At 43.3% G+C, this 27,025-nt stretch overlaps 1 protein-coding gene across 1 annotated transcript in view; it reads left to right on the top strand.

Annotated features, from left to right (window-relative positions):
• The first annotated feature begins 10,674 nt into the window (after window positions 1-10,674).
• The window catches only part of FAM172A (family with sequence similarity 172 member A), a 401,693-nt gene continuing 385,342 nt past the window's right edge, over window positions 10,675-27,025 (top strand). Inside the window, exon 1 of the mRNA XM_018566649.1 lies at window positions 10,675-11,081. The gene's annotated coding sequence lies outside the window, so the exon portion shown is untranslated. The remainder of the gene's footprint in view (window positions 11,082-27,025) is intronic.

Raw genomic sequence — 27,025 nt, 5'->3', positions numbered from 1 at the left:
CCTAAATGTAACATACTTGCTGGAGCAGTGAGGGAAAGGTGGTGGAAGCAGGGGAAACAAAGTAAGATCGTCAAAGTCACCAGAAAAACAAGCCCAAATGGGGTTCTGTGGGAGGAATATGATCTAAAAGAGATTTGTTGTTAACTAAAGATCTGATCTTGTTTTTTGCAGGTGATCTCTTGCCAAGTCGGTGTGAGAGAAAGATTCAGCACACCTAGATGGTTGGTCCATCATGGGAGCGGTGGAACTTGAATATTTAGCGCCAACAAAAACTCCTTAAGTTCCTCAGGGTACCCCAAGACTATAGATCTGCCACCTTTGCTTGTAAAGACAGAGAAAGGATATCCCCAGTGATAGGTGGCTCCGATTGTAAAGTAAGTCTAACAGTGGTTGTAGAGCTCTCCAGCACATAAGGTTTTCTCCTGCCACATCTGGGTAGATGGTGATCAAAGCTCTGTCAATCAGTTTGAGGTATGTTTTTAATCTTGTGGAGGGTCGGTTCCTTCCCCTTGTAATGAAGGTGACACAGGACATTGTATAGTTTGAGTGTAGGCCTTATGGTTGTAGCGTTCTGTGCACTCTGTCCAGGCAGAGTTTTGCAGTGGCGGATCTTTCTTGAACTGGGTGCATTATCCCTCGTATAGTGTCAGCCAGATCAGGGTCTCTCATAGCTTTAGAGATACCTCTTACGCGTAGATTGTTACAATGAGACCTGTTTTCTTGGTCTTCCATTCTCACAAGTATGAATCTAACAACTATTCAGTTTTTATTAGCTTGTGTTGTACCTTACGAATCATTTGGGCCTGTGAGGAGTGGGTGGTTTCTGGGCATTAAATTCTAGATATAAGGAAACTTCAAGTCGCTTTACAGGGAAGATACCTTGGATTTCAGTGTCATTGTTATACATCTTTCTAGCCCCTTGAACAGGTTAGAGTGCAGGGGCAAGGAAATGGCTGCTGTAGCCTACCTGTTTCTTCTTCTACCCCAGAATCAGTTCCCTGCATAGAGGAGTGTGGGTCGCCTTCACCCCAGTCTGAGCTGCATAACTGTGTCCTGGATAAGTCATCAGGGAATTAATACTTTATGGATGGCTCTGTGCTGATGGGGTCTGGTTTAACTGCAGGCCTCTGCTGTGAGGTACTGCTGCATGGTGCCAGATTTTAGTGTGCTTGGGTGGTGGAAGGAGAGGCTTCCTTCACATCCTATCCTTTTTTTAAATTTATGTTAAGACTTTATAGGTGTCCTTAAACGTGGGCAGAGATGGCAAAGGATATTTTGTAAACTATACATTTCATTAGTAATGACTGAAGCCTGCAGTTGTGAAAAGATAAAAGCAGCTCTTTTAGTTTTAATATTGCAACATTTATTATTAACATAATTATATAAAGCAATGAGAGAAAAAAAAGATTCTGAGTATTTTTCTTTCCATTTTCTAAATGATATCCTCTGTATGGAGAGATACATCAGTATAACCTTCCTAACGATCCGGAGAATGCTTTGGAATATTTAATTAATGATTTATTATGTAATGTTTGCCTCATCCACTAGTGATGCTGCAAGAAATCTTAGTCTGAGGAACCAATGGAGAATTACTGCATTGTTTCAAGCAGAAATATGAACGAAGACCCCACTGTTGTAGGATATTTTGAAAATGTTTGTGACATTTGGTAGCTTTGAAGGCCATATCTGAAAGCCTGAGATTATTTAACGTGTATCTATACAGAAAAGGCCTGTATGTTTTTTTTAAATTTCTTTTTGCTGTCTGTGTCCTATTGGAGACATGTATTTCCATTCCCTGTCCTTGAAACACAAGAAATGAGAGGAAATAGAGTTGTCATCAGAACAGGTGTCTGCATTGGATGACTTCCCTTTACCCCGTTGTAATAACTAAAATGTTGGATATCCCATCGGTATCAGGGCAGATACAGGGCATTTTCACAAGTACTTGCCCGGATTCTAAAAGGCCAATACCAGCCCTTTAACTTTTTAAACAAGTTCGGCTCCCTGAGTTCCCGCGTTTGCTAGAGACCTCAGGCAGCCTGCTAGGGACCTCTCAGTAGCTGTCTTTTGCAATGGCGGTCTGGCTGCACATATCCTCCTCCTCCTTCCCAAGACCAGCACAGCACAAGATAGCCCCACACCTGCCGTACAGCCTTGGAGAGCCGCACATACAGCCCTGGTGAAACGCGATTGCAGCCCTGGAGGGGCTGGTGCCCGGCTTTAGTCAGTACAGCCCTGCAGAGCCCAACATGCAGACCTGGAGAGCCCAGCACTAGCCAGAACAGCCCCACATGCAGCCCTAGTGAGACACGTACGCAGCCCTGGAGAGTCCCACATGCAGCTCTGGTGACACCCAAACACAGCCCCGGTTGAGACACCGCCTGCAGCCCTGGTGAGACCGCACATAGCCCTGGTGAACGCCTGCAGACACACTGCCACACTTCTAAATGTGACCCTCGCAGCCCTTCTGGAGCCTGCCATACCTTCCTTAAGCAGGTAAGTATACTTTTATACAGTGGCTGCCTATTGTTCTTCTCTTTTTGGTGTATGTGACAGTGCTAATCAAATGTAATAGAGCAATCCACGATTGCTGGTTCATTCTCCATTGCTGAATAATCATGGATTGGGTTACAGTTCTTCATAATTATAAAGAAACTGCTCTAACATCATTAGTCTGTATTGTTTCCTTAAGAAACAATATTGGTAATTGGTATTGGCAAGTACTTGTACTGGGTCTTGAAAAAGTGGTATTGCTGCATCCCTACTTTTTTACAATATATTTTTTATTAAGTATAAAGAGCAGGAGCATACAGAGTCCTAAACATTGGGTTGAATACACATGTCGACAGTAAGATTGGTAGTTTCACAGGACTTATCAGCCTGCATGTACAAACAGTCATCTCAATACGCTAGTCAGCAAGAGGAAACAGGCCTAAACCTCTGTATAAGTAGGTAATGCGACATAAAATAACAAAAAAATTATTTAAAAAAGAGAATAACAAACAATAAATAAAAAAGAGAACATCCCTACTTTTTATCCCAGTAATATTGACAGAGATTACTGGGATTGACCAAATAGTGATTGGGTTATTAACAGTTTGTACAGAGAACGAGATTTGGAGTGCATCATGGATAGATGGAGGTGCAGGGTTAAGGAATTTCCTGACATAGCAAAAAGACTCTGCAGTATGAGATCTAAAGCACTGCTGCCTTTGACTGGTCTCAGGAGATTTGGTGGTTGAACTTGATGGACTCCGCATCGAAAGAGAGTATGGCATGGTAAGTCAGTAATGGGGAAAGGCAGCTGCAGGAGAACCACAAGCAATGCTGATGCCCAGTTGCTTGCCCTCTGCTTGCCTGTTTTTGGGCACAACTTGCAGAATTCAGTTTGTCTTCAAGTCTTACAGACTAAATTAAGTCAGAGAAACGTCACACCCTCTGTTAGCAACAACTTCATCGTAGCTAAGTCTTTGTCTAAATAGCATTATTTATCTGCTTAAAAATGTTGAAGCCTTTTCATATGAATATTGGACATTTCAGTTTCCTCTTCCAGTTTTATCCCCCAGACTCCATTGTAAATTCTGCTAATTTTATACAGATTTTCAATTTTGGAATGAATCTTCAAGGGATACACAGCATTTACCTCTCATGAACTCACTCTTTCGTAAAGAGCATTTCAAATGTTCAGGATGAAATTGGGAAAAATCAATAATGTTCCTCTGAGCAAAAAAATTGTATACAAATCTGTTTGAAGTTGGAGTTTTTTTCACCTTAGCGTTTATGTGGATCCATTTCAACTGTCATTGCACACATAAAAAAAAAAAAATCAAAAGCACTTCCGAAGTCTTCAAAAATGAAAACTGACCATGATTTACAATATATATATCCCCCCCAACCACTTTAGATAGTCACATACACATGGGGACAACATACAGCTCTATGCAGTGTCTTTGGTGGGAACTGAACCCAGACAGCAGAGCTGTAAGGCAACAGAGCTAAGCTTTGTACAACAGTTTTAATTTTAAGAGTTTTTTATTTCTATATAAAAAAGCAAGAAATTGTTAAAGATTAGGTTGCTGGACTTGGATTCAACCATGGAGGAGGGCATGTCCTAAAACAGTAGTTAACCCGTGTAACCTCAAGACCCAAGTCGCACTGCAATGGACGCATGACATTGCAGTACCGTGCATTCCGGTGCAGGACCTTGTGGGCGGGATGTGCGTTTGAGGTGCCATTCAAATGAATGGCTAGGCACCTCGCACACCAGAGCATGTAGTAGGTGTGATTGTATGGTACAGGACTGTTCGATTAACGCACTGTACTAGTGTGAAGGGCCCTCAAAAACACTGACACACAATCTCACCCACACACTTTTTTTTTTTAGATCCACCCAGTCTTCCTACCTTACAAGAACTGGAGTAGATACTCAGCCTGGGGTCCAGTGTGGGCTGCTGTGCTGTGACAGCGCTCTATCTATATGTGCATTGCTTGTACATCTCCCTTGCGTGCCCTGTAGAGGTGCTGGCAGCTAGAATGTGATGTCACTCCAGTCCAGGCACCTCTACAGGACATACGAGGGAGCTGTAAGCACTGCATGTATGGATGGAACACCCTTGCAGCCATACCCCCAGCCCTCCCCACCTCAAGCTGACACTCAATGCCAGGCAGCATATTCTGAATGGTTGCTCAGCATGAGAAATGACATTGCTGCGCTAGGGGGTGGCTGAGAAGCCTCTCACCTAGAAAAGTGGAAGGCTTTGCATTAGACTAGCTGGGTCATATGTTCAGGCAATTTTAACATGCTGATATGCCCAGATTTGGACAAATTCCATCCATGGCAAGACCAACCAAATTAATCTAAACACACTACATTTAACACAATCTAAGCTGGACAGATTTTGGGGGACACATGCATCCAGATTTGCATAGATATACATGCAGAGGCACGGTTTGCTGAGAAGGACCGGGACAGCAGCAGAGGTACGGGGAAGCAGTGGGGGAATGCAGTCACAGCGGTCTGCTGCAGCTAGCACCAGTAGGGAGGAGAATGAAGGACCAGAGCGGCAGCAACTAATCGCTGATGAGAATTGTTGTCAATGATTCTCATTATTGATTATAATCGATTAGTTGTTGCAGCCCTAATGGAATTTTATTTCATTTTATTGGTAAGTTGATGCCGCTATATAAATACTATGTAATAATAATAATGCCTTTCCTTTGATACATGACTATTTGTCCTCTGATATACTGTTAATCTTTCTTGCTTTTCAATACCATTATGCTGAAAAAAGGAAAAAAAAAAAAAAACAGGGGAAGGCCATCTGTCTGTCACAGAACAGAGCAGATGACTCTTTCCAGGTTATAAAATGGGATTCCTGGGGGATAATTTCATGATACTGTACATCAAAAATGCTCCTGTTTAGACACAGAACAATTAGCATGACCTGAACTTCACGCTAAGCTACCATATATAAATGGCCCATCTTTAGCTACCAATGGTGCATGTCTACTCCTAAATCGTGACTATACATTTAACTTAGATTGACAGAAGAAAGCAAGGTGTTACTCTGCAACTCTTATTAAACAAAACCTTTTTGAATTGGGTAATTGGTTAAAACAGGAATTGTTCTTTGTGCCACAAAAACACAGAGTTCCACAATGATTTTATCTATAAATATCTACAGATGGGCAACCTGCACTTTTTTTTCACCTATTATTTGCAGTGATAATGTATCAGCAGCAATTCCATTCAGATGTGGAGGAGGTGTTGCAAAATCTGACATTTACTTTCCCACCTTTTCTTAAGAGAAGATTGACATATTAGATTTCATTAATGCTCTGAATGAAGTACAAAATGCTATATCCTCATAACACAACAACAAGGCTGCAGGACCTAATGATCTCCCAGATGAGGTATATAAAAAAATATATGGATTAACTGTTGGATATGTTTAGAGAGTCTGGTCAATCTAGTTTTCTCCATCCTTCTCTTTATGACACCAATAAAAAACATTTTTTTAAACCAGGTTGGGATCCCACAGCTTGCTGCTACTATCATCTAAGCTCAGAATTAAACACAGATTAAAAAACAAAATGAAGGACTTTTGGCTATCAAAAGTGTTGATAGCTTTCATTGATCTATCCAGGTTAATATATCAAAATAACAAAGAAGACAGAAACATATCCACTAAGGCACTTAATTGCATCAGTGGAACTTCTTTATTGGGTTTGGACACTCGATCGTTCTCTGCTAGCCTCCATATCAATAAAGTGTGTTATTTCTTCTCCTTTTGAGCTTTAAAAGGGGTACCCAACAGTTGGCCCTTATAATTGTACTGGTTTTACTAGGCAATAGAGGTCTGATTAAGTTCTAGCCCAGTCCACATTTATGAGTGCCAACCCCGTTTACATATACAATTAGTCTATATGTTGAGGAGAAGATTCTGTATCTAGAAAACTCTTGTTCACTGCTCTCCCAGGTGGCCCATGTTCTAGATTCCTTTGATTCTTCATCACGACTATATATAAATTGGCAGAATGCGTTATCATTTGGGATATCAGAAATGCAGTGTCCATGTCACTCTGTGCGCTTAAAGTATAATTAAAGCCTCGTTTTTTTTTGTTTTTTTTTTGCATATATCTACTGCTAGCAAGCAGTAGAAATATTCAAAAAGTTAAAACAAAAACGCTTTAATACTTACCTATGTCTTACCCGCATGCTCCCGTACGAAAATCTGAAAATCTTGGGCGGCCGCAAAGGATCTTGGGCCGCATGCGCACCTCAGACTTTCGGCCGGGAGACGATGAGAGACACAAGGTAAGTCTATGGACAGCGTGCACCCGCATGCAGACACTGTGGGACATGAAGTGCCAGCAAGCACAGAGGAGTCAGCGCTGGATCGGAGACCCGCAGCAGCAGGCTGAAAATGACAGGAAAGAGGAAGATTGGATTAAGAGACATCATTGAAGGTAAGTGCTTACATTAACATTGGAAGGGAGGGGAAAAAACTTATCCTTCAATTTCACTTTAAAGTATATCTAGAGCTAAAACCCTTGTTTTTTGGCATCTGGGTCCTGTTCAAGAGATGAATAGGACTTAATTTTTTTTTTTTTATCCTTACCAGGACAGGGTCTTGCAGTCTTGCCAGCCAGGTTCCTAGCCTCTCTGGATTGAAACCCTCATGTTCTGATCCTAATAAGTTTCTTATTGAGGGTCCCTTAGATCTCTTCAGGTTGCTTGGTAGTATTAGGGAAAGTGGCAGATGATGGCTAACCCAGCCCCCTGCGATTCTGTTCACCAGTGGAACGCACAGCCATGCCTAGAGTAAGCTGCACCTGCAAGTAAGGTGGCAGGACATGGCATTGTTCTGTGCAGCCGGGCAGTACCTCCACAGATTTCAATGGTGGGCATCAGATGCTGGCTGCTGAGAAGGATCTGCTTGTCATTTTCTCTCCCACTTGTTTTCCAGCATCCTTCCTCTGCCATTCACCTATCTAGTATGTGCCTAACCTATTGGCTGGGATTTAAAGGCTATATTTCTATTCTCTCTGGGGTACTAATCATCTGCCTTTATGTTCTCACAGCCTTTCATATTTGCTGCTGCTTTTTTTCTGCCCTGTATACTAGGGATGCTCCGATACCACTTTTTTAAGACCGGCGGTCTTAACGGCGGTTTCGGGTCCTTGAAGATGGCAGGTACTCGTTTTTTGTATCGGAGTATTTGCACGAGTACTCATGCAAATATTCGGTATCGCCGCCGATACCGATGCTTGAATCGGTATCGGAGCATCCCTACTGTATACCATCTGAGTTTTGCCTCTGATAAACCACCTACAATTTGAATTTTCAACAGTGTTTATTACATTTTCAAAACGTGATAACAAAAGACAAATACAGACGCAGGGGAATGATGCAGACAGTGAACAAAGAATAAGTAACCAGTCAAGCATGGACAAAAAAACAAAACAAAAAACAACAATACCCCAGTCTCAAAACTGTCGTCGTTAGATCCATCAGCCCAAGAAGTTAAAACTGCAAATGTGGAAGGATCTGAAAGTCACGCTGCAGAAAAACCAGCTCATCTCAGGGGGAATAAAAAAAACCAATGAAGAAATGCACACTAGATAAGAGGCTCTTCCCACACCAAGGCAAAAAAGAATAGAGGCAGAGGAGGCGAGCCAATGGGGGGGGTCAAATAAAAGGTAAAAGAAGGTTGAAAAAGACTGAAAGGGAGGTCTGTGAAGGTTCTCATTTATTCAGGTCATGGTATAGCTGTAAAAGTCAGTTTTTGTACAAGTCATTCTGAACTGAGAAAGCTGGTTGGATGACCAGTGAAGCATCCTCAAGAAAAATACAGCAAGTCCAGTTACCTTGACTTTTTTACAGATATGAAAAGGAGTAGGAAAAGATGCAGACCACAGTAAAGAGCCAGAGTCCCTATCACCCCAACCACACTAGCAGCTCCAGGGCGAAATCAGGTAAAGACTATAAAAACTAGATCATTCAAACATAGGAAGAGCGTAGAAGATCCAGGCCTTCCATATCGCAAGAAACTTCGCATGGGTGTCCTGACCTCAATGCACATTGAGGTCAGACGAAGCCGTACCTTGGAATGGAGCCCTGGGCGTCTTTCATGCTCTCGTAATAGTCTGCTTCGCAGCCAATAGGAGTTAAGTGAGCAAGGTCTGCTGTGGGGGAGAGAAACCGAAAACTCTATGATGAAGAAGAGCCACACGGGGATATCTCCTGACGGGAACATGAACAAGTGATTGAATGAGGCCGAACACCCGAGACCAAAATGGCTAGCCCTACACTGCAAGGGTTAAAAGAGAACTATAGCTATAGTATTTACTCTCCCAAAAGTTCTCTAACTGCTCGTTTTTGGGTAGAGTAAAAAATAAAGTTATACTCATCTGATCCTTTCAGGTGTCAGCTGTGACAGTGCTCCCTGCAGAGATGGTATGTCCCTTGGCATCCTCATGTCCTATACACAGTGTTTTGACCCTAGGCAAAAACAAGCACTTAACCCTTGCAGTGTAGGGGTAGACTCACTGCAAGGGATAATTAAAGTTTTACATGGAGTACTTCTTCAATTACAGGTGACATTGACAATTCGGCCACATTCACATTGGCTGTGTCAAACCTGTGTTCCTAAATGCATATACATGATTTTTAGTTGTATCATTCAGACTTTGTGTTTAGCTGCCTTTAGAGGAAATAGAATTCTGTGCGTCTAGGATCCGATTACATAGCGTTAGAGAATCACTTGCACACCGCTTGAACCAAATGAAAGGGATCTGATCCGATTAGAAGTGCTAAACGTGGCTGAACACAAGTAAACATACCTACACCTTAAGCCCTCATTCACACTAAGGGCTAGTTCACACCAGCCCCAGTGCGTACCGGCACTCAGATCGCATCCCAGACTGCTCATTGCGTTCTGGGTTGTGGCAAGTGCATTGAAGTCAATGGCACCGCAGCCATGCTCCTTGGCTGCAGTACGATCGCACGCACTTGAACGCGTGGCCAGTGTTCCGGTACGGTCAGAAAAATTAGTGCATGCAGCATTTTTTCTGATCGCACCAGACCGGGACGCAGACATTGATGTGCCATGCATTCTAGTGCGGGTGATCGCACTTAGGTCAGGGGGCATGGCTGCGGTGCCATTGACTTCAATGCACCGTCACACCCTAGAACGCAGTGAGCCAGCCGGGATGCGATCCACTGCGTTCCGGCACCTAATCCTGCTGAAACGGGCTTGGGCTGGTGTGCACTAGCCTTACATGTTTTGTAGCGCTTTTTCTGCCCCAAAAATTGCCATTATTTTCTATAGTTATGTTCACATCTGGAGCGTTTTGTCGCTTATAGCAAAACTCCCGTCGCTGGAAAAAAGTACATGAGCTTCTTTTTGGCAGATTCTGCGCTTCTTGGTCCCATAGACTTCAATGGAAATGCTCAAAAAATGCATTTTTACACGTATTTACCCAATCACATTAGCGTGTCTCAATCTGCTCGCAAAAACACACTTTATATACATACTGCACAAAAACGGGCACATTTGAAGTCGCTCAGGTGTGAATGAGTGCTAAGGAAGGAATGTCTAAATGCAGAAAAAAGTCATCTGGAAAACATAATGTTGTTCCTACCTTTAGATAAGATAAACACAAGAGTGCCAATGTGAATGAGGCGTAAAAGAGCGTAAATCTTCCCAACAGGAACACAGCAATAAAAACCTCACGCAGCTTCTAGGCCCTCGTTGCTCTTTGCATTAAGTTATAATTTAACGCTATTAAGACATTTGTGCAAAAATGTATCGTTGTAAAGGACTAGACCTTTGTTATAATAAAACATAAACATGCTGGACATGTAAACCAACACCCCGACGAAAAGATTTCCGGCTCCCTAAACGATGGAGTCTCGGTACCAGCTTTTCTCACAGCCCCGTTCCCACGTCTACACACTTAGAAAGCAAAAGTTTCTCCACCGCTGAACCTGTGAATGAACGTCGGTCGTCGAGGGGGATTCTGGGAGTTGTAGTGTCCAAGGAAGAGAACACTAACCCGCGACAATGTATCAGGGAACTGCCATAGAACACGGCATCCCATCAGCAGGAAAGACACAGGCGAATCACGTGGTCATGACAAGCCACAGCCAGGTCGGAGCGAGGCTTGGAACGCACTTTCATCCACCGGCTGCCTGTCTTCCTTCCGGCCGGGTCCTCTCAAATAAGCTTCAGAGGAAAGCTGTGCAGCTGAATTAATGGGGCAGCTGTTTGCTGATGTTTTTTGGGGGAAATCGTTCGCCAATTTATAAATGGTGGGCGTAGAACACTAGCAGGGCGCCGGCACCTGTATTATTGCCTTCTGCTTCGCTGGCTAATAGTTATCTATGAGTGACTTCCCAATCCTATGTGTGTGCACCATCTGCAAGCAAAGGCAGCCCCCTCCCCCTTATTGGTAGTGATTTTATTTTTATTTATTTTACATTCTTTTTACTAACCCTTTGGATTAACTGGCCTTGTGTCCTGGTGGTGGCGACCGCACGTGGAATTGGCGCAGCGCCCTTTTAAAAGGGAGGCAAAGTGAGTGGGTTAGACTAATACGCATGTGTTGCATGGTGGTAAAATGCATGATGCAGAAGTGTGTTTTGAAAGCACACGTGTCCATTTGGTAGTAAAATGCTGGGAGGGAGGCGGCTGATTACATGTATGCTGTTCTTGGTTCTTTGGCGGATTTAGTGTATTATAGACATGCCTTGTGTAATATTCTGTTGTTGGGTTCCTTGGTGCTGTTTGCCCGTTACCATGGCAGCGCTGTGAGAACGGGCAATAATCAAGGTAAAGCTGAACCAGGATAGTTAGCAATGCTGACTCGGTTAATTAAAAATGTGTTCTTTATAAAATAGCCTTTGAGACAGTGTGACATCATGAATTGAATTTGTAAATCATAGCTATTGCTCGACACCTGGAGGAGGAGGAATCCTTCAAGCGGCAACAACATTCCACCTCAATGTGGGTGGTTGGACAGAATGGGCAACCCATGGCGGATGGGACAGATCAGGGCGCCTGTGGCGTGCTGGGCAGACCAATTGGCCCCTGGCATGCTGGAGGGACCAGGGTGCCCATGGCATGCTGGGGAGAACAGGCACCCATGGTGGACAGACGGTCTTGCTAAATGGAAGTGAAGGAGATGGAGGCCATTTTGAAAAATGAATCAAATAATGATTTCTCAGTGTGCAGCGTAAGCAGCTTGCAAGGAGGAAGGTAAGAACGGTCCATTGCAGAACAGACAGTACACTATATTGCCAAAACTATTGGGACGCCTGCCTTTACACGCACGTGAACTTTAATAGCACCCCAGTCTTAGTCCGTAGGGTTCAATATTGAGTTGGCCCATCCTTTGCAGCTATACCAGCCTCAACTCTTTTGGGAAGGCGTCCACAAGGTTTGTGCCTATGGGAATGTTTGACCATTCTTCCAGAAGCGCATTTGTGAGGTCCGTTACTGATGTTGGATGAGAAGGCCGGGCTCACAGTCTCCACTCTAATTCATCCCAAAGGTGTTCTATCGGGTTGAGGTCAGGACTCTGTGCAGGCCAGTCAAGTTCCTCCACCCCAAACTCACTCATCCATGTCTTTATGGACCTTGCTTTGTACACTGGTGCGCAGTCATGTTGGAACAGGAAGGGGCCATCCCCAAACTGTTTCCACAAAGTTGGGAGCATGAAATTGTCCAAAATGTCTTGGTATGCTGATGCCTTAAGAGCTCCCTTCACTGGAAATAAAGGGCCAAGCCCAACCCCTGAAAAACAACCCCACACCATAATCCCCCCTCCACCAAACTTTACACTTGGCACAATGCAGTCAGGCAAGTACCGTTCTCCTGGCAACCGCCAGACCCAGACACGTCCATCGGATTGCCAGACAGAGAAGTGTGATTTGTCACTCCAGAGAACACGTCTCCATCTCTCGAGTCCAGTGGTGGCGTGCTTTACACCACTGCATCCGACGCTTTGCATTGCACTTGGTGATGTAAGGCTTGGATGCAGCGGCTCGGCCCATTCCATGAAGCTCTCTATGCACTGTTGTGCCAATCTGAAGGCCACACAAAGTTTGGAGGTCTGTAGCTATTGACTCTGCAGACAGTCGGCGACTTCTGCGCACTGTACGCTTCAGTATATGCTGAACCCGCTCTGTCATTTTACGTGGCCTATCACTTCGTAGCTGAGTTGCTGCTGTTCCCAGTTGCTTCCACTTTGTTATAATACCACTAACAGTTGACCGTGGAATATTTAGTAGCAAGGAAATTTCATGAATGGACTTATTGCACTGGTGGTAACTTATCACGGTACCATGCTTGTAGTCATTGAGCTCCTGAGAGCGACCCATTCTTCCACAAATGTTTGTATTTGCTTTACATTCCAATTGTTTCTTCCAGTGCCTAGGTAAAGTGTTGTGAACATTTTCAATACAGTACTTTTTTGGGGGGTGGGGGTAGGTTGTCTGTCTAATAAGCAAACCTTGCCACCATTCTAAAATATCCTAACACTTTTAAAGCAGACTTTACACAGCAATGGCAATTGGCCATAAAGGACTACAAATCCCATGCATTATATGTGAAGCTTCATACTCTGTGCTGCTCCGGGGTGCCGGCCTGATGTCTCCAGCGGAAGATCACAGGTGGCTGTGTGGGAGGAAGAGAGGGCTGTGGGGTCTCGGGGGTGTGGTAGCGTGTTTTCAGGAAGGAGGAGGAGATGTGTGGCCGATGCTGTAAACAGGCGCTGTGGTAAACAGGAAGGCTGCAGGGACCTTACTGGGGATCTCAGCAGCCCTACGTGTGAATGCCGGCGCCTGTTTACAGTGCCGGCTTCAGTTTTTTAAATTTAAAGCGCTGGTATTGGGGTATTTGCACGAGTACTTGTTAAAAGGCCCAGTATTGGCATCAGTTCATCCCTAGCTGGCAGTGTCCCACTAGTCTCCCAGATCCTGGATATTGACCACAGTAGCCAATGTTTTGCTCATGGTCATACTGTTTTCCTAGATCTGATATTCACTAAAACTGCCATCTTGCTTCTGTGTGCCATGCTAGAACCCCAGATGTGACGAGCCACCTGCCACAGTGTTTCCTGGCCTCCGTGCTCATACCGTTTTTCAGATTGGCACTACACAACCACCCTGCTCTGTATACGTCATACCAGACACCAGGTCCAGATATTGATCACAGTGGCTTGACCCGGCTCAAATCCCAGGTGCAATAAGTGTCTGCATTTCACCTGCCTCACTAGGAACCTTGCGCGTGGTTCATGCACTGATTCCTGCTGTCCCTTAGGTGATGAGGAATAGTCAGGATACAGCCTCTCCCCACTTAAATGTTATAAACGGTCTGATCCTTGCAGTTCTTGAAATATTTAAGATTGAAGATCTCAGTGTCTCTGACAAGCATGCATCCAAAGCAGCTGTGTTTCTGCAGACACTACTTGCTAATCCTTGCTACTTAGTTCTTTTGTACCATTTTACTGAAGTAACCATTATGGACTTCAACCCCTTAAGGACAAAGGCCTTTTTTTCATTTTGTGCACCATGTTATAATCCACATTTTGGGCATGAAAATTACTTAAAACCCCCAAACATTATATATTTTCTGAAAGCCAAGACACTGTAGAATAAAATTGTGGCAGTTGCAAATGTTTGTTGCACGACATTGTTGCAACTTATTATCAAACCCAAAACTTTTGTGAAAAATGCACTTATGTTAAATTTTTAGTACCCCAAAACACATTTATAAAACCATTTTTTTTGTGAAATGTAAAAGATGAAGTTACAATGAGTAAATAGATACTCAACATGCCAAGGTTTAAAATTGTGTGTGTCGGTGAATTCAGTACCCCAAAACGTCCACAGACGACGCTTTAAAAGCCCCTACGGGTCATCAGTTTAGAGATGCGCATAAATATTGGCCCTAGAATTATTGCTCTCACTCTGGCCTGTGTGGCGATACCAAAAATGTGTAGCATAATCGTCTTTTTTGTACGTAGTTACACCTGATGCATGTTTGCGGGGCCGGGGGACTTAATTATTTTTACATTTTATTTATTTTAAAACTTTTTTTAACTTTAATTGCCATCACATAGGGGGGCTTACAAGCCCCCCCCCCTAATTGCCATCACATAGAGGGGCTTACAAGCCCCCCCCCTCACTACCCCCCATCCTAAGTTGCCACTAATAAGAGGGGCTAAAAGGCCCCCCCCCCCTCACTACCCCCCATGTGATAATTTATTGGCAGTGACAGGTACTCTTTAAAGTGATACTGGGGGTCCAAAAGACCCCTAGTGTCACCTTTACACTCTAAAGAAGCTATTAAAGTGCAGAGCACACTCAGTAGCTTATTGCTGGCTTTCAAGAGCATCTTTGGGACCGGAAGTGATGCAATACGTGTCGCTCCCGGTCCCATAGAATGGGGAGGAAATTGGTGACCGGACGTTCACTGATCTCCTCCCCAGCTTCCTGACGAAACCCGGTGAGCCGGTCCTGGGTCCAAAGTAGTGGCAGCGGGGGGTGAGCCGCCAGAATCGCTTCTACTGTAAAGCCGATCACCGCTAAAAGCCAGCGGGAGTCTGTTTAACCCCTTCAGAATTAATGATGGGATTATCCTGACATGGGCCCTGAAGGGGTTAGAAGTATATGAGGTAAGTATTCATCAACAAAAAAACAATATACAAAAATATCCAAATTGTATTACATAAGATATAAAAGTCTTCCAATAAAATCAGACAATGTAACAATCTGCGCTCCAGAAAATGCTATGAACACTGCTATGAAAATGCTATGAGCAATAAGCTTCACTGGCCACTTGGTCTTCCAGAATGTCAGAGTCCAAGGTCTGGGAGTGATCCTCCAGCCATACAAATATCAATATTCAATATAACACGGGACTTGATACGGCGCTGTAGAAGTAAGTGATGTGTTTCACAGATTACAGTCTGCTTCATCAGACCTTTTAGTGCTTAGTAGATCTATCTATAAAGCAAAAAAAAAAGGAGTAACCGCAGCATATTATAACCAATTTCTGAATCGGATATACAACATTTACATAATGCCTTGTTTTCTTGTACCTACATTGTGTCCTTAGGAGCGTAAAAAGAATAAAATAGTAGTGAAGCAAACTACTTAATCAATTGATGATTCATATCCTATTTGTCATATGTAGATCAGAAGGATGGCCATATCTATATGTGCCATTGACCAAGCAAATATTGTGTTGTTTAACCCAATGCTATAGGGGTCATTTCTCATAAATATCCCACACCCTATACTAGGGATCCAGTGGGAATAACATTATTGATAATAACGTATCAATAGATCCCTATTTGCTCAAAGAAGCGCCACTTGAGGATTCCAAGAATCAAACAGAGGTAGCATAAGACCTCATTTACCCAAGAAACGGCCGGCACGTACAGCTTCGTGCACGGCCGTATCGGGCAGCTCCTGGGAAGGACAGGCGCTGCGTGTGATTAGTAGAAGATTAGCCCATGTCCTTCTCTATGGGACTGCGGCCGTACGCCAACCTACGCTTACCCTCCTGCACATCCGTACGGGTCGGATGCAGACGGGATCCATCTTGTCAGTGTACGAGGACGGACGCGGAAGGTGGGTGAGCGTAGGCCAGCGTACGGCCGTGTATTTCCTTAGAGAAAGACGGGGCTGGGTACTAATCACACGCAGCACCTGTCCTTCCCGAGAGCTGCCTGATAGGCCGTTTCTCGTGTGAATGAGGCCTAAGGATTACCAAAAATCAAACAGAGGTAACATAAAGTAGGGCTGCAATTAACGATTATTTTCATAATCGATTAGTTGAAAAATTATCTTTTGGATCAGATTTTTGAAAAATTATTTAATATCGTTAGTTTCACAGTGTCCGCTGCTCAGCCGGTGCCCCCATCTAATCTTTGTGCCCGGGGCAGTTGTGCCGTCTCACCCCCCCCTCCCCGGCAGTTACGCCACTGACATAATGCATGCACAGCACACATACAATGCATAATACACGCACAGCACACATACAACACATAATACACAGTACACCTACAACACAATACACAGCATACATACAACATATAATACATGCACGGCACACATAGTATACACATACAACACATAATACACACTACTTACACTGGCTGCTCATGGCTATTCAGCCCTTCCACAGTCCACTGTACTGTGAGCAGCCTGGGGGAGGGGAGGCTGAGACACGGGGGATGCCAGTTATTGCGCCACATCCCGGCAGGTTCAGAAGCTCCCTGTGCCTCCCTGCTGACACAGGCTCCCCACGCTTTGCTATGTGCTCACAACAGTTCCCGCCCAATGTGCCCCCAGTTCCCCCGGCATCTCAAATGCTGTGCAGTATGCAACTCCACCGGGACTCCTCAGCACTTTTCCCTGGATGGCCCTGCCAGTCAACAAGGTCAGGGTGAGTCCAGTGTGTGGGCGTGCCTGCCAGCAGTGGGGAGAGGGAGGCTGTGAGGAGCTGCCAGCAACCCAACTAATCAATTTACCAACTAATCGATAATGAAAATCATTGACAACTATTTCCATTGTCGATTCTTATCAATTTTAGTCGATTAGTTGTTTCAGCCCTAACATAAAGCTCAATAAGTTAAAAATGGATCACTTAGTTCAAGTCAGTCACAATAGAAGTGCAGACAACCATCTGGAGGAGTGGAGCCCAGGGCCAGAGAGAGGTGCCACCTAAAACTTCCAACCACCATCCCTTTATATCCCCTATATGGGACACCACCGTGTGCCACACCTGGTGCACATGGCGTCCTAGGATTGCGTCACAAACGTGCCAATGTGCACACATGCTTAAACTCGCAACTGCGTATGGAGTAAAATGCACATGCGTGCACATGTGCAATCTCCGCCTCAAGTATAATCTAATCATATATTAGAGCTATACCATCCAAAAGGAAATGCCCCCTAATGGCAAGGTTGACTAAGGGCAACATAATCAATCCATCCCAGCCTAATCCAGCTATGGAGTTAATTAGATCCAGAGTGGAAAAAGATTTTTGTTTAACACAAAGTCCCGGTTATCAACAGCAGGCTGAAATAAGCTTAGGGAGTGAAATTTGATATTTGAATGGCTGGAGCATCACTCCCAGACTTTTGACATTTCTGTAAGACCAAGTGGGCATCAGCGCTTATTGCTGGCTTGTATCTATAAAATTGTCTAGAGCGCAGGTTTTAATTGTCTGATTTTATTGGATGACTTTTAAATCTTCTGTAATCAAATTTGGATATTTTTGCACATTTATTTTGTTGGTGAATACTTGCCTTATACACCTTTTAAATCCCATTATGGTTACTTCTGTAAGCTGGTACAACTGAGCTACAGTTTTAGGATGTGAAACATTGAATATTTGGCATACTAGGCTGCACTGTAGGTAACTATACTAATGAGCTTATTAAGTACAGTGGGGGGTAGAGCCACTAATTAAACTATTGAGATGATTGTATGGAGAGCGCATGGAGGGGAAAAACAAAACGTATTTCCTAGTTTCTGATCCATTTTGCCAACATTTGGGTTGCTGTGCATATATACAGCATGTCTGATAATCTTTTCACTTCTTTTAGGGAAGCTTATATTGAATGAAATTGCCCTTATCCCCCTCCAATAATACTAGTTGCCTGGCTGTTTCTGGATACGAGTCTCAGACCCAATGCAAGCATGAAAATTAGATAGTCAAAGTTACGTCAAATGTCCTACTTTTGTCCGCGTTTTAGGTCAGTGACTCAAGGTATTGAAGCCACTGGATGAGCATAAATGTCAGGGGAAAAAATAAAAATTCACCAATGACCGCTTCAGCTATACAGTCAGGTGGAAGAAAATAAATCTATCGGGTTCAAGCAAAAAATATTTGCATGGTTAGAGGTTTTTTTTTTCTGCATTTAGCCCTGCTAGCAGAGCTAAATGTAGCAAATTCCGAGCGCTCGTTAGTCAGCGCAGTTAAGTGACCATGCGGACCAATGAGAAGCGCTTCTTCGCATGGTTAAATAGGATTTTGGTTAACACTATTTTTTTGTATTGGGACAAGTAGGTTGTCATGAGGGACAAGTAGATTGGGCCCCCGCTTTAGTCCTTGGACAAGTAGTTTGCAAAAAAAAATTCCACACCCCTGTGGTTTAAGGTAGGATATTTATTTGTGCACTATTGTGCCGTTATTACTGTCAGCAATGTTGTCAATAGAGCAGGAGCGGCTTACCTCTCTTTCCCCTCAGTCTGGTGTAGCTCTCTTGTGCCTGGGCTTTTGTGGACTGCCTTGGGCTGAGGATGTTGCACTGCCCGAGGAGTCACCAGGAGCAGGGGAGGTAGATGTATCTTCAGCTGCGGCCGCAGATGAAGTGGAAGTGGAGGGAGGCGCTGCTGCACGAGGTGAGCCTGGTGCCATGTTGGTTTCCGTGCTGGCCCACGTACTTAAAGTCGAAACGTTTTTGTGGTCGGTCCTTGTGTTTCCCCATTTTCATGGAGTTTACTATGTAAACTATTTTGTACATTTATATAAGGTGATCATATTTCCCCTAATTGCCTCTTCTAGGGGGTGAATAAATGCACTTAAAGTGGAACTATTGGGTCAGGGCTTTTCCCCATAGTTCTCCTAAGGGTAACGGGAGGACACAAACTAGCATCCTCCCGTCACCCAAAGCTCAGTATACCACGAACTACAATTCTGTCTGGTTCCACCCAGCTGCATGAGTGACAGCTGGCTCTACCTATCTAGAAGCAGAGCCAGCTGTACACGCCCCCTCCCCCATCCGTTCTGCCAGTCAGTGCTGGAGGATCGGACAGGGGTGGGGGGGGGGAATCCCTGCAGGGAGCCATGAGTGACAGTCACGGCTCTCTGCACGGATAGATCGAGGAGTGAGTGAGTGTGTTCGCTCACTTCCCGATCTACTGAGCCGACCTGTGACAGTTTAATTGTCATTGCCGAACCTGTGACAGCTTCATTGTCACAGGTCGGCTCAGATTATGAGGCTGAGTGAAAATCACTCACCTCATAATTTTCCTTTAAAATAAATGTGTAGCCAAACTTTTTATTTTTATTTTTTTACCTAGATCTGTATGGATGTCCTCATTGGAGAGTCTGTTTGTTTCTGTTTGTCCTAGTGACCACTATTGCTGAAACAGAAAGTGAAAGCTTCAAATTTTTACAGTTGTCACAGAACAGAGGGGAATCCCTTCCAAGGAGGACATCTGTTCAGGTGGCAGTTGTCTGATGGGAATTTCCATAACTTTGGATAGATTTCCTCTCACTTCCTGTTGTGTCGCTAGGACAGAAAGTGACAAAATGTCTTCCAAATGGGACACGGCAACAAAAATAATTAATGGGTTTTAACGTTTCTATACTCTATCCAAAACTAAAACAATAAATATGACTCTATATTCACCTTCACATTTCGCTGCTAGTTGTTTTTGTTGTGCTTCTATCACAGCAGGTTATGAATTTTGTTACTCTACTTCTAGTTGAGAAACTTTATTCAATTATAAAAGTAATTCAGTTTGCTAACCTTGAATTCTCTCTGTGTTGCCCTATGTACTTTGGTAAATGCTGTAGAAGTCTCTGTGCTGTTGGGGCAAAGCTCATCCTTATGATTACTGTGAGGTAGAGGCCACCTGAGTCAGGCATTGTGTACATTTGACATGATTTACCTGAAAAGGTTATGTTAGTAGGCCCCACTATGACCCTTTCTAGCCATGGGATATTATAATGTTCTCTCATTTCCTCTAGGTGTTTTCATGTCAGCTTGATTCAGTATTTGTTAGAATTTAAAGTAAATCATGTTGCTGGTATACAGTTTTTAAAAGTTGGTTTTTATTAGTTTTTTTAATGCTAATTACAAAAAAAATAAACATAAAAAACAAGCTTAAAGTGTATCTGAAGTTAACAACTTTGGATAATTAGGGAAGGATTCATCTATTAAATGCCATCTGTGTCCCATTAGAAAGGGTTCTTTGGCTTGTAAACACAACAGGAAGTGACATTTAAGTCTTCCCAAATTAAGAAAAATGCCCTCTTAAACAGTTGTCACTGGAACAAGTGTCTCCATTGGAAGAATACCCTGCCACTGGAACAAGGGTCTCCGTTGGAAGAATACCCTGCCACTGGAACAAGGGTCTCCATTGGGAGAATACCCCGCCACTGGAACAAGGGTCTCCATTGGGAGAATACCCCGCCACTGGAACAAGGGTCTCCATTGGGAGAATACCCCGCCACTGGAACAAGGGTCTCCATTGGGAGAATACCCCGCCACTGGAACAAGGGTCTCCATTGGGAGAATACCCCGCCACTGGAACAAGGGTCTCCATTGGGAGAATACCCCGCCACTGGAACAAGGGTCTCCATTGGGAGAATACCCCGCCACTGGAACAAGGGTCTCCATTGGGAGAATACCCCGCCACTGGAACAAGGGTCTCCATTGGGAGAATACCCTGCCACTGGAACAAGGGTTTCCATTGGGAGAATATCCCTCTATTCCTGGTGACTGGTTGCTTTTAGACACACTTAAATCCGTGAATAACCTCTGTAGAGCCCCCAGCTCTAAAGGGGGATGATTTCAAACAACTTAAAATGTGTTCAAATATAAATAGAATTGTAATCTTCGTATGTACATTTTTAGTATAGAAGGCTGTATTAATCAGTTTCATCCAATAGAAATATATGGTGTAAAGGGGTAACTTTCACTGCTTCATGGTAACCTTTTGGGAATGGTAGGGCAACAACCTATGAAATGTCTTAAGGTATTTACCAGTTCTGACATCCTAAGGAATAACAACAATACAGAAATTGCACAAATGTGTTAGTTCAAGAGCATCTACATATAAAAGCAGTAATTTCCAACCAGAAGAATTGGCCAAGTAGGCATTTCCACATGTGTATATTAGATCAACTTTATAAGAAAATAAACCAGACATTATTATTATAATTTTTTCTCATTTTTTGACACATACTGTAGGCATGTGTTTATAAGCGACATTGATGCCTCTGAAAGCCATGTCAATAGAATTAATATTATAGAGAATTTTTATTTTATTTTTTAAGAGGCATGGAGACGGCCTAAGCATTAAGCAGCATTGGGATGTCCTACAAACTAGCTTTATATCAGAAGAATGCATCTATTCCAAGGGATTCTTGGGATAAACAAACCCCCTGATTTAGTGCCTTAAGCTTTTTATGCACCAGCTTTATTTGTAGAGGATGCAGAGTAAGTGCCAGCGTTCTTGAATTATGTTTATTTCTAGAGGTACAAAAGGCGTAAAGATCCATTCTTAAGTACTGTGCAGTTTACAAAATATAAGGACCCCTACAAAGTCCTCCGAATCTTTGGAAAGTGGAATATTTTCACACATGCTGTGCTTTATTTTTGTAATTGGGTTTTTAGGTTCATAGTGGGAGGTATGTTTTGAGCTGGCACCTATTTTTTATAAAGCAGCCCCGCTGTGACAGTAATTTGGAAACATGTAATCCCTTAGCTTTGAATTCTGTGTAGGATTGCTTGCAGTGTTTAGCTGATTGTCCTGATTGTGTGAATGATCAACTTGCTTAATGATATAGTACTCTAGACAGGAAGGGGATTTCTGTATCGCAAGCACCTGCTACTTGTGCTGCATACATTGTGCCCCAGCTTCACAAAGCTCTTATTACAGGACTGGTTAAGCCAATGGAAGAGCAATATGTCACATCATTCATGGGGGAAGGGGTTGGTTTCTTACCTTTTTTTTTATTGATTATTTTCTCTACGGTACCATCAAATACTTTTTTATATGGAGCACTGTTTTAGTGGAAATTAGCCTGGCTATGTGTTATTTTGATTATACAAAGGCTAGTTTTTACTGCTTGGCAGTATCTTAAAAAGCTTGCCTTCATTAAAAGGACTAGTTGTTTCTATTTATGATCATTTTATTAAAGGAGAACTATGGGGTCAGTGTTTTTCCCCATAGTTCTCCTTAGGGTAACGGGAGGACACAAACTAGCGTCCTCCCGTTACCCTAAGCTCAGTATACCGCGAGCTACAGCTCGCAGTATACTGAGACGCCGGAGCGGATCCCGACATGGATGTCGAGATCCGCCCAGCTGCGTGAGTGACAGCTGGCTCTGCCTATCTAGAGGCAGAGCCAGCTGTACCCGCCCCCTCCCCCGTCCGTTCCGCCAGGCAGCGCTGGCAGATCGGAGTGGGGAGAGGGGAATCCAGCCGGTGAGCGAACCCGTTATGTGTTCGCTCACCTCCCGATCTACTGAGCCGACCTGTGACAGTCTCATTGTCACAGGTCGGCTAGAACTATGAGGTGAGTGGAAATCACTCATCTCATAGTTCTCCTTTTAAGCAGGTCCCATAGAATTGCAAGTATTGTGATATATGTAATTGTTGTTGCAGACTTGTAATTAGAGGTGCACCGAAATTGAATTTTTAAAACCGAAACCGAAAAAAAAAAGTCAGGCCGAAACTGATAACGAAAATGTTTTTTATTTTTTCAATTTTTTTAAATATGTTATTTTTTATATTCATTTTTATTCATTTTTTATTAAATATTTTTATTTTTTACTTTTAGGGGCTTCAGGGAAATATTAGACCCCTGATATTTCCCTTTTTAAAATAGAAAAAGAGATTGAAAACACAAAGTCCTCTGTTATCAATGAACAGGAATCATCTATGAGTGTTCCTGTTCATTGAAAACATGAGAACATTGTTTACTATAACTACAATTATGAATGAATGGGGGTGATGTGTAGATCACTCCCATTCATTCATAATTGAGGATATAGTTAACATACCATATCCTCAATTATGTACACACACTCCGCGATCAGTGATCGCTGAGTGTGTGTACCTTGCTGTTCTCTCTGACACGCTGTCACAGGAGGCTGATCGAGCGGTGCAGAGAGGAAAGCCCAGCCTCCTGTGACAGCGCTGTCTCCGCCCCACACCGCTCTGCCGGACTGTGATAGGCGGCTGAGCGGTGTGGTAGGAGAGACGCCGGCCGCTCACAGCGCTCGGCAGGCTGTCACTTTTTCTTTTCTCCCCGCTGGAACAGCGGCCAGCGGGGAGAAAAGAAATCAGGGATGCGCCGATGTATCAGAGCATTATGCCAAAAGTGCCATTTTCGGCCGATATGTTTCGGCGGCCGATATATCGGTGCATCCCTACTTGTAATGGCACTGCCGGCACAGTATTCAAAAGAGTACCACCCTATGTAGCTTTGAAATGTCCACAGTGCATCTAGTCCCTGTGGTGTTTTTTTTTTTTTTTTGTACACATCTAATCTCCAAAATAAGCATTAAGGTGAGGAAGGAATTAAAATGTTTTTTTAATGGTTACTATTTGTCCTACTTTATACTTTAGTTGTGAACATGTAGAGTTCCAAAGTCTCAAAAATGCAATTTATTATAAATTTGGTTAAAACAGATGAAGACTGAACCTGTCGGCTTTGCATATCCATATTTTTAACTTATTAAGTGGTATTTTCTATAAGTTACATTTGTTACTAATACCAGGTGGTCTTTACACCCATGTGTGTGTGTTTTTTTCCTATGGCATCTAACAACAATTTATGTATTTCAGTTGTCACTAATTTAGGTGGATCATCTCAGCTGCCAGCAAGTAGGTAAAGGCCATCACCAAGCTATGGGCTCTAGAGGTATCTGGCATTTACCAGAGCCACTTATGTTTGGTGCGGGGTTATGATCAGAGAAATTCCTATGTTACCACACTTGGTATAAGTTCACTTGCACAGCTGACATGGATAAGACCAGTTGGCGTGCCAAATGATGTGGCAGAGCTGAAGTTCAGGGAAAGCAGCAGTCAATCATAATAATAATGTTGCACAAAGTCAGGGCAGGCGGTAGACAGAGAGAGGAGAGCATAATTGGAGCCTAGCTAAGAACACAAGTGCATGAGATCAGGAGCAGTAGAACAGGAAACACAGTAACAAAATTAGCAAATGAAAGTAATAGCAATGTATTTCCAAAACTTAGAGTAATCACCTTTCAGTCAGTTGCTGAGACAGTTTGAAACCGTTCTTGAATAAGGTCAGGTGTCGGTTGCAGCATGACCGTGGTGCACCTCTTGGGTTGCTTTCCCAGTTAAGCTCCTAAGTCCCTAGGAGACATAACTCCAGTATGACAGGTTAACCAGAGCCAACAGAAAATGTTGTACAAATCAGCTCAGCCTATTCATATGCAGAACTTTGAGTAAAATGCAACCTGCATGGATTTTACTGCATCGGAGCGTCCATAGGGCCCCATGGAAATCTGCGAGGTGTGATTACTGAGACTGTGGTGCTGTAATCACAGCGCCACCTGTCTCAGCGGTCACTGAACTGCAGCTTCTGTAACATCAATGTGAAATCGCGGGTAATGCATGTGCAGTATACAAAATGACCAGCAGGCCAACAATTGCAAGTTATTTCCTGTATGCGAGAATGTGGTAATAGGTAAAAAAAAAAACGGCACTCGCAAGGGGATCCGTCCAGCTAGTACTTTATTTTTAGTTTTTATGCCTTTTTATAAATAAAGTACTAGCTGGACGGATCCCCTTCCGAGTGTCAGCTTTTTACCTATTGCTCAGTGGAGGCTCCGGTAAAGCTTTACCAGGCACCAAGGTTCAAGCAGCAGAATTGGAAACAAGAGGGTAGAGCGGCTCAATGTTTCTAAACTGCATTGTGTTTAAATGCTTTTATCTGCATTTTAAAAAATAGAAGTCAGGTACATCTAGGAATCAGTTTGAACTTCTAAATGCACCAAAATGCATTTAAATGTGTTTTGCTGGGATTTTGGTGCCAGATCCATCTGAACACATATGCATATAAACGAGTGATCTAGAAGCATAAACACAGCATCTCGTCTGACAGATGTTCTTCTGCATATAGAGGACAAAAACACAAGTGGCAAGTGTGAATGTAGCATAAGGCTCCATAATGGAGGTTGGTGTGGAGTTGAGATTTTAAGAAAGGAAATATCCATCCAGAGCGTGATAAAGAAACGTAAAAAAAAATGTCGCTTATTCAGCCCCACGGGTCTTGCTTATATCTAACATAGGTTACATTTTAAAGCTTTTTCTGCTGTTTTAAATATTAGTATTTGTATTAAGTACATTGATGAAAATTTACTAAACCTGGAGCACACAGAATCTGGAGCAGCTGTGAATGGCAACCAATGAGATTCTATCTTCAGCTTGTTCAGTTAAACCTTGAAAGTGAAAGCTAGAAGCTGATTGGTTGCTATGTACAGTTCTTCCAGTTTCCGTCTGCTCCAGTATAAACTCACCTCATTCTACTTTAGACTTTTGTTTTAAGTATTCAGTTAGTTTTTGGATAGTGGATATTTAATTTTGTGGATGGGGTAGATTGGTTGGCCTCAAATGTTCGAATCTTACCTAGAGCAGACCTTTACCCCTTTGACTAAAAATTACATTAGCAGCTCTGCATGCTGATATGAAAATCATCTTACATTCATTACTTAAACAAACATATTTTGTTTTTAACTATTTATAGAAAAGAGGGCAATTAGTGGCTAACAATTCCCAAATAATCATATACCGTATTTTTCGCTCCATAAGACGCACTTTTTTTTCCCCCAAAAGGAGGGGGAAAATGTGCCTGCGTCTTCTGGAGCAAATACCTATCGCCCGACGTCCGAGACATGCAGTTTCGGGCGCCGGGCGAGTAGTTTCTTTGTACATTCAGCCCTGCTCCTGACAAGCAGAGCTGAATGTACAGTGGGAGCCGCTGCTCGTTTAATACAAGTGATCTAATTGGTATTAAATCGAGCGTCGGCGGCGATCGCGTCCGCCCCCCGTGGTTTTTGGGGTCCCCCGCTCCTCTGGGGGACCGCAACCACGGCATAGGAGCTCACCATAGAGCCCCTTGTTCTGTGTGATTACTGAGACCGTGGAGCTGTAATCACAGCACCACCTGTCTCAGCGGTCACTAAACTGCAGCTTCTGTCACAGAATCACTGTCACAGAATGCCTGTTCTTTCAAAAAAAGAAGCAAATACCTTCTAAATGGAGATCCCAGGGCAGAAAACTTTCCATATACACAAAGTGCTTAAAAATGTCACCTGTGAACCAGGCTATTTTCCCATGCTAGGCTCAAACACAGCAGGTATTCAAAGCTTGTGCAGGCATGCATGTACTCAGTGTCAATAGGAGAAGTCCCTCACAGTTATATTTTGCCTTTACTTACAATTATTGTTTTTCCACGTCCTTTTGGGCATTAGTGATGCAATGTGCCCAAGCATTGCATTCATATCTTCAAGTTAACAACACCTTTTAGAAATGATTAGTAATGACAATCTACAAACACATACTTCTAGATTGTCGGCTTTATATTCTTTGCATACCTTATCTCTCTTTTCTTTCCCAGTCTTCTCACAGTAGCCATTTTTGGTAAAGGCAGATTACTAAATCTCCCTTTACTTTCCGGAAGTCTGGCACATGTGACTAGGACATGTGAGCATGCACATCATCTCAGGGGAG

The sequence above is a fragment of the Nanorana parkeri genome, unplaced genomic scaffold, assembly GCF_000935625.1.
Source record: "Nanorana parkeri isolate BGI_ZX_2015 unplaced genomic scaffold, ASM93562v1 scaffold966, whole genome shotgun sequence".
In the NCBI taxonomy this organism is placed as follows: domain Eukaryota; kingdom Metazoa; phylum Chordata; class Amphibia; order Anura; family Dicroglossidae; genus Nanorana; species Nanorana parkeri.
The sequence above is the reverse complement of the archived record's forward strand: the minus strand, read 5'-3'. Positions and strand labels throughout refer to the sequence as shown.